Here is an 8916-nt window from a genome sequence, read left to right on the forward strand (position 1 = left end):
GAAAATATTCGCCAAAGTTGGCGCGAGCTCCAGAAGGAGAGGCTGATTTTTCGCCGTTCGTGGCCGACCGAGGGAACCAGGCAAAGCGGACACATTACGGCGCAAGAGCCGTTGGCACTTAGAAAATATTCGCCAAAGTTGGCGCGAGCTCCAGAAGGAGAGGCTGATTTTTCGCCGTTCGTGGCCGACCGAGGGAACCAGGCAAAGCGGACACATTACGGCGCAAGAGCCGTTGGCACTTAGGCGAGCTCCAGAAGGAGAGGCTGGTTTTTCGCTATTTGTGGCCGACCGAGGGAACCAGGCAAAGCGGACACATTACGGCGCAAGAGCCGTTGGCACTTAGGCGAGCTCCAGAAGGAGAGGCTGATTTTTCGCCGTTTGTGGCCGACCGAGGGAACCAGGCAAAGCGGACACATTACGGCGCAAGAGCCGTTGGCACTTAGGCGAGCTCCAGAAGGAGAGGCTGGTTTTTCGCTATTTGTGGCCGACCGAGGGAACCAGGCAAAGCGGACACATTACGGCGCAAGAGCCGTTGGCACTTAGGCGAGCTCCAGAAGGAGAGGCTGATTTTTCGCCGTTTGTGGCCGACCGAGGGAACCAGGCAAAGCGGACACATTACGGCGCAAGAGCCGTTGGCACTTAGGCGAGCTCCAGAAGGAGAGGCTGGTTTTTCGCTATTTGTGGCCGACCGAGGGAACCAGGCAAAGCGGACACATTACGGCGCAAGAGCCGTTGGCACTTAGAAAATATTCGCCAAAGTTGGCACGAGCTCCAGAATGAGAGGCTGATTTTTCGCCGTTTGTGGCCGACCGAGGGAACCAGACAAAGCGGACACATTACGGCGCAAGAGCCGTTGGCACTTAGGCGAGCTCCAGAAGGAGAGGCTGATTTTTTCGCTATTTGTGGCCGACCGAGGGAACCAGGCAAAGCGGACACATTACGGCGCAAGAGCCGTTGGCACTTAGAAAATATTCGCCAAAGTTGGCACGAGCTCCAGAATGAGAGGCTGATTTTTCGCCGTTTGTGGCCGACCGAGGGAACCAGACAAAGCGGACACATTACGGCGCAAGAGCCGTTGGCACTTAGGCGAGCTCCAGAAGGAGAGGCTGATTTTTTCGCTATTTGTGGCCGACCGAGGGAACCAGGCAAAGCGGACACTTTACGGCGCAAGAGCCGTTGGCACTTAGGCGAGCTCCAGAAGGAGAGGCTGATTTTTCGCCGTTTGTGGCCGACCGAGGGAACCAGGCAAAGCGGACACATTACGGCGCAAGAGCCGTTGGCACTTAGGCGAGCTCCAGAAGGAGAGGCTGGTTTTTCGCTATTTGTGGCCGACCGAGGGAACCAGGCAAAGCGGACACATTACGGCGCAAGAGCCGTTGGCACTTAGAAAATATTCGCCAAAGTTGGCACGAGCTCCAGAAGGAGAGGCTGATTTTTCGCTATTTGTGGCCGACCGAGGGAACCAGGCAAAGCGGACACATTACGGCGCAAGAGCCGTTGGCACTTAGGCGAGCTCCAGAAGGAGAGGCTGATTTTTCGCCGTTCGTGGCCGACCGAGGGAACCAGGCAAAGCGGACACATTACGGCGCAAGAGCCGTTGGCACTTAGAAAATATTCGCCAAAGTTGGCACGAGCTCCAGAATGAGAGGCTGATTTTTCGCCGTTTGTGGCCGACCGAGGGAACCAGGCAAAGCGGACACATTACGGCGCAAGAGCCGTTGGCACTTAGGCGAGCTCCAGAAGGAGAGGCTGATTTTTTCGCTATTTGTGGCCGACCGAGGGAACCAGGCAAAGCGGACACTTTACGGCGCAAGAGCCGTTGGCACTTAGGCGAGCTCCAGAAGGAGAGGCTGATTTTTCGCCGTTTGTGGCCGACCGAGGGAACCAGGCAAAGCGGACACATTACGGCGCAAGAGCCGTTGGCACTTAGGCGAGCTCCAGAAGGAGAGGCTGGTTTTTCGCTATTTGTGGCCGACCGAGGGAACCAGGCAAAGCGGACACATTACGGCGCAAGAGCCGTTGGCACTTAGAAAATATTCGCCAAAGTTGGCACGAGCTCCAGAAGGAGAGGCTGATTTTTCGCTATTTGTGGCCGACCGAGGGAACCAGGCAAAGCGGACACATTACGGCGCAAGAGCCGTTGGCACTTAGGCGAGCTCCAGAAGGAGAGGCTGATTTTTCGCCGTTCGTGGCCGACCGAGGGAACCAGGCAAAGCGGACACATTACGGCGCAAGAGCCGTTGGCACTTAGAAAATATTCGCCAAAGTTGGCACGAGCTCCAGAATGAGAGGCTGATTTTTCGCCGTTTGTGGCCGACCGAGGGAACCAGGCAAAGCGGACACATTACGGCGCAAGAGCCGTTGGCACTTAGGCGAGCTCCAGAAGGAGAGGCTGATTTTTTCGCTATTTGTGGCCGACCGAGGGAACCAGGCAAAGCGGACACATTACGGCGCAAGAGCCGTTGGCACTTAGAAAATATTCGCCAAAGTTGGCACGAGCTCCAGAATGAGAGGCTGATTTTTCGCCGTTTGTGGCCGACCGAGGGAACCAGACAAAGCGGACACATTACGGCGCAAGAGCCGTTGGCACTTAGGCGAGCTCCAGAAGGAGAGGCTGATTTTTTCGCTATTTGTGGCCGACCGAGGGAACCAGGCAAAGCGGACACATTACGGCGCAAGAGCCGTTGGCACTTAGAAAATATTCGCCAAAGTTGGCACGAGCTCCAGAATGAGAGGCTGATTTTTCGCCGTTTGTGGCCGACCGAGGGAACCAGGCAAAGCGGACACATTACGGCGCAAGAGCCGTTGGCACTTAGGCGAGCTCCAGAAGGAGAGGCTGATTTTTTCGCTATTTGTGGCCGACCGAGGGAACCAGGCAAAGCGGACACATTACGGCGCAAGAGCCGTTGGCACTTAGAAAATATTCGCCAAAGTTGGCACGAGCTCCAGAAGGAGAGGCTGATTTTTCGCCGTTTGTGGCCGACCGAGGGAACCAGACAAAGCGGACACATTACGGCGCAAGAGCCGTTGGCACTTAGGCGAGCTCCAGAAGGAGAGGCTGATTTTTCGCTATTTGTGGCCGACCGAGGGAACCAGGCAAAGCGGACACTTTACGGCGCAAGAGCCGTTGGCACTTGGAAAATATTCTGAAATTCTCACCGACCTCCGTGGTGGAGAGGCCGAATTTTCGACATTCGTGGCCGACCGGGGAACCGTCGCCACTCGGACAACTTGTGCGGCAGCCCTCGGTGATTTTAGGACCGCTTTTTCACCCTCGCTGTCCGACCGGAGAACCGTCGTAGCTCGGACAGTTCGTGTGCCAGCATCCGCTGGCACTTAGAAAATTTTAAAAAAGAAAAAAATAGTCTTCTGCATATACGTTCTGACTATATTTTGCGATTAGGGGGTAAAGGTAATGAGTACAGTGACTAGGGGGACCAACTCATCGTACTCTGGCGCACCAACACGCCAAGGTTGGTACTGCACTTAGGCTGATTTTTGCGCTATTCGCGGCCGACCGGGGAACCAGCGCGGAGCGGACACATTACGGCGAATGAGCCGTTGGCACTTAGAAAATTTTTGAGCTTTTTTCGAACTTCCGTGAGGCTGATTTTGCGCTATTCGCGGCCGACCGGGGAACCAGCGCGGAGCGGACACATTACGGCGAATGAGCCGTTGGCACTTAGAAAATTTTTGAGCTTTTTTCGAACTTCCGTGAGGCTGATTTTGCGCTATTCGCGGCCGACCGGGGAACCAGCGCGGAGCGGACACATTACGGCGAATGAGCCGTTGGCACTTAGAAAATTTTTGAGCTTTTTTCGAACTTCCGTGAGGCTGATTTTGCGCTATTCGCGGCCGACCGGGGAACCAGCGCGGAGCGGACACATTACGGCGAATGAGCCGTTGGCACTTAGAAAATTTTTGAGCTTTTTTCGGACTTCCGTGTGGAGCTTTGGGGCCGTTCCGCCTAACTTTTTATGCCCGATTAGGCTTCCAGGGAGGCGGCTAAGCATTATTGACCAATCATGGAGCTTTTTTGGGACTTCCGTGTGGAGCTTTGGGGCCGTTCCGCCTAACTTTTTATGCCCGATTAGGCTTCCAGGGAGGCGGCTAAGCATTATTGACCAATCATGGAGCTTTTTTGGGACTTCCGTGTGGAGCTTTGGAGCCGTTCCGCCTAACTTTTTATGCCCGATTAGGCTTCCAGGGAGGCGGCTAAGCATTATTGACCAATCATGGAGCTTTTTTGGGACTTCCGTGTGGAGCTTTGGGGCCGTTCCGCCTAGCTTTTTATGCCCGATTAGGCTTCCAGGGAGGCGGCTAAGCATTATTGACCAATCATGGAGCTTTTTTGGGACTTCCGTGTGGAGCTTTGGGGCCGTTCCGCCTAACTTTTTATGCCCGATTAGGCTTCCAGGGAGGCGGCTAAGCATTATTGACCAATCATGGAGCTTTTTTGGGACTTCCGTGTGGAGCTTTGGGGCCGTTCCGCCTAGCTTTTTATGCCCGATTAGGCTTCCAGGGAGGCGGCTAAGCATTATTGACCAATCATGGAGCTTTTTTGGGACTTCCGTGTGGAGCTTTGGGGCCGTTCCGCCTAGCTTTTTATGCCCGATTAGGCTTCCAGGGAGGCGGCTAAGCATTATTGACCAATCATGGAGCTTTTTTGGGACTTCCGTGTGGAGCTTTGGGGCCGTTCCGCCTAGCTTTTTATGCCCGATTAGGCTTCCAGGGAGGCGGCTAAGCATTATTGACCAATCATGGAGCTTTTTTGGGACTTCCGTGTGGAGCTTTGGGGCCGTTCCGCCTAGCTTTTTATGCCCGATTAGGCTTCCAGGGAGGCGGCTAAGCATTATTGACCAATCATGGAGCTTTTTTGGGACTTCCGTGTGGAGCTTTGGGGCCGTTCCGCCTAGCTTTTTATGCCCGATTAGGCTTCCAGGGAGGCGGCTAAGCATTATTGACCAATCATGGAGCTTTTTTGGGACTTCCGTGTGGAGCTTTGGGGCCGTTCCGCCTAGCTTTTTATGCCCGATTAGGCTTCCAGGGAGGCGGCTAAGCATTATTGACCAATCATGGAGCTTTTTTGGGGCCGTTCCGCCTGACTTTTAACGTAGAGTACCGGGCGCAAACCACTAACTCAAGCCCGGCATGGCAGCTCGAAAGGCGGCTAAGCATTCAAGGAAGCACCGTCTGGAGCTTCAGAGCCGTTCCGCCTGACTTTTAACGTAGAGTACCGGGCGCAAACCACTAACTCAAGCCCGGCATGGCAGCTCGAAAGGCGGCTAAGCATTCAAGGAAGCACCGTCTGGAGCTTCAGAGCCGTTCCGCCTGACTTTTAACGTAGAGTACCGGGCGCAAACCACTAACTCAAGCCCGGCATGGCAGCTCGAAAGGCGGCTAAGCATTCAAGGAAGCACCGTCTGGAGCTTCAGAGCCGTTCCGCCTGACTTTTAACGTAGAGTACCGGGCGCAAACCACTAACTCAAGCCCGGCATGGCAGCTCGAAAGGCGGCTAAGCATTCAAGGAAGCACCGTCTGGAGCTTCAGAGCCGTTCCGCCTGACTTTTAACGTAGAGTACCGGGCGCAAACCACTAACTCAAGCCCGGCATGGCAGCTCGAAAGGCGGCTAAGCATTCAAGGAAGCACCGTCTGGAGCTTCAGAGCCGTTCCGCCTGACTTTTAACGTAGAGTACCGGGCGCAAACCACTAACTCAAGCCCGGCATGGCAGCTCGAAAGGCGGCTAAGCATTCAAGGAAGCACCGTCTGGAGCTTCAGAGCCGTTCCGCCTGACTTTTAACGTAGAGTACCGGGCGCAAACCACTAACTCAAGCCCGGCATGGCAGCTCGAAAGGCGGCTAAGCATTCAAGGAAGCACCGTCTGGAGCTTCAGAGCCGTTCCGCCTGACTTTTAACGTAGAGTACCGGGCGCAAACCACTAACTCAAGCCCGGCATGGCAGCTCGAAAGGCGGCTAAGCATTCAAGGAAGCACCGTCTGGAGCTTCAGAGCCGTTCCGCCTGACTTTTAACGTAGAGTACCGGGCGCAAACCACTAACTCAAGCCCGGCATGGCAGCTCGAAAGGCGGCTAAGCATTCAAGGAAGCACCGTCTGGAGCTTCAGAGCCGTTCCGCCTGACTTTTAACGTAGAGTACCGGGCGCAAACCACTAACTCAAGCCCGGCATGGCAGCTCGAAAGGCGGCTAAGCATTCAAGGAAGCACCGTCTGGAGCTTCAGAGCCGTTCCGCCTGACTTTTAACGTAGAGTACCGGGCGCAAACCACTAACTCAAGCCCGGCATGGCAGCTCGAAAGGCGGCTAAGCATTCAAGGAAGCACCGTCTGGAGCTTCAGAGCCGTTCCGCCTGACTTTTAACGTAGAGTACCGGGCGCAAACCACTAACTCAAGCCCGGCATGGCAGCTCGAAAGGCGGCTAAGCATTCAAGGAAGCACCGTCTGGAGCTTCAGAGCCGTTCCGCCTGACTTTTAACGTAGAGTACCGGGCGCAAACCACTAACTCAAGCCCGGCATGGCAGCTCGAAAGGCGGCTAAGCATTCAAGGAAGCACCGTCTGGAGCTTCAGAGCCGTTCCGCCTGACTTTTAACGTAGAGTACCGGGCGCAAACCACTAACTCAAGCCCGGCATGGCAGCTCGAAAGGCGGCTAAGCATTCAAGGAAGCACCGTCTGGAGCTTCAGAGCCGTTCCGCCTGACTTTTAACGTAGAGTACCGGGCGCAAACCACTAACTCAAGCCCGGCATGGCAGCTCGAAAGGCGGCTAAGCATTCAAGGAAGCACCGTCTGGAGCTTCAGAGCCGTTCCGCCTGACTTTTAACGTAGAGTACCGGGCGCAAACCACTAACTCAAGCCCGGCATGGCAGCTCGAAAGGCGGCTAAGCATTCAAGGAAGCACCGTCTGGAGCTTCAGAGCCGTTCCGCCTGACTTTTAACGTAGAGTACCGGGCGCAAACCACTAACTCAAGCCCGGCATGGCAGCTCGAAAGGCGGCTAAGCATTCAAGGAAGCACCGTCTGGAGCTTCAGAGCCGTTCCGCCTGACTTTTAACGTAGAGTACCGGGCGCAAACCACTAACTCAAGCCCGGCATGGCAGCTCGAAAGGCGGCTAAGCATTCAAGGAAGCACCGTCTGGAGCTTCAGAGCCGTTCCGCCTGACTTTTAACGTAGAGTACCGGGCGCAAACCACTAACTCAAGCCCGGCATGGCAGCTCGAAAGGCGGCTAAGCATTCAAGGAAGCACCGTCTGGAGCTTCAGAGCCGTTCCGCCTGACTTTTAACGTAGAGTACCGGGCGCAAACCACTAACTCAAGCCCGGCATGGCAGCTCGAAAGGCGGCTAAGCATTCAAGGAAGCGACGCCGGCCGGTCCGCGGGCCAAATAGGGTCCAGTAAAGTACCGGGCGCAAACCACTAACTCAAGCCCGGCATGGCAGCTCGAAAGGCGGCTAAGCATTCAAGGAAGCGACGCCGGCCGGTCCGCGGGCCAAATAGGGTCCAGTAAAGTACCGGGCGCGGCCACTAACGCCTTGTGGCGGTCGCCTTGTGGCGGTCGGGGGGTGGCGGTCGGGGCTGGCGCTTGGGGCCGGTGGCGGTCGCCTTGTGGCGGTCGCCTTGTGGCGGTCGGGGGGTGGCGGTCGGGGCTGGCGCTTGGGGCCAGTGGCGGTCGCCTTGTGGCGGTCGCCTTGTGGCGGTCGCCTTGTGGCGGTCGCCTTGTGGCGGTCGCCTTGTGGCGGTCGGGGGGTGGCGGTCGGGGCTGGCGCTTGGGGCCAGTGGCGGTCGCCTTGTGGCGGTCGCCTTGTGGCGGTCGCCTTGTGGCGGTCGCCTTGTGGCGGTCGCCTTGTGGCGGTCGGGGGGTGGCGGTCGGGGCTGGCGCTTGGGGCCGGTGGCGGTCGCCTTGTGGCGGTCGCCTTGTGGCGGTCGGGGGGTGGCGGTCGGGGCTGGCGCTTGGGGCCAGTGGCGGTCGCCTTGTGGCGGTCGCCTTGTGGCGGTCGCCTTGTGGCGGTCGCCTTGTGGCGGTCGCCTTGTGGCGGTCGGGGGGTGGCGGTCGGGGCTGGCGCTTGGGGCCAGTGGCGGTCGCCTTGTGGCGGTCGCCTTGTGGCGGTCGCCTTGTGGCGGTCGCCTTGTGGCGGTCGCCTTGTGGCGGTCGGGGGGTGGCGGTCGGGGCTGGCGCTTGGGGCCGGTGGCGGTCGCCTTGTGGCGGTCGCCTTGTGGCGGTCGGGGGGTGGCGGTCGGGGCTGGCGCTTGGGGCCGGTGGCGGTCGCCTTGTGGCGGTCGCCTTGTGGCGGTCGCCTTGTGGCGGTCGGGGGGTGGCGGTCGGGGCTGGCGCTTGGGGCCGGTGGCGGTCGCCTTGTGGCGGTCGCCTTGTGGCGGTCGCCTTGTGGCGGTCGGGGGGTGGCGGTCGGGGCTGGCGCTTGGGGCTGGCGTCCGCCAATAGTGGTTTAATTTCGGGAGGAAGATTGATTTTCGTCCCAAGCCCGCCGCTGGAGAAAATTTTAGGTACCAGGAGTGGATTTTTTTTGTCCACTCAGGAGGGGGACGTTGGCTGGTTTGGTGTCCGGGGGAAAGTGCTCTTTTCTCGGCCAGGAGAAAGATTAGACTCCCAGCCCGCCGCTGGAGAAAATTCTAGGTACCAGGAGTGGATTTTTTTTGTCCACTCAGGAGGGGGACGTGCTTTGTTGTCCGGGGGAAAGTGCTCTTTTCTCTGCCAGGAGAAAGATTAGACTCCCAGCCCGCCGCTGGAGAAAATCTTAGGTACCAGGAGTGGATTTTTTTTGTCCACTCAGGAGGGGGACGTGCTTTGTTGTCCGGGGAGAGTGCTCTTTTCTCGGCCAGGAGAAAGATTAGACTCCCAGCCCGCCGCTGGAGAAAATTCTAGGTACCAGGAGTGGATTTTTTTT

This window comes from Syngnathus typhle, linkage group LG15 (assembly GCF_033458585.1).
Source record: "Syngnathus typhle isolate RoL2023-S1 ecotype Sweden linkage group LG15, RoL_Styp_1.0, whole genome shotgun sequence".
In the NCBI taxonomy this organism is placed as follows: domain Eukaryota; kingdom Metazoa; phylum Chordata; class Actinopteri; order Syngnathiformes; family Syngnathidae; genus Syngnathus; species Syngnathus typhle.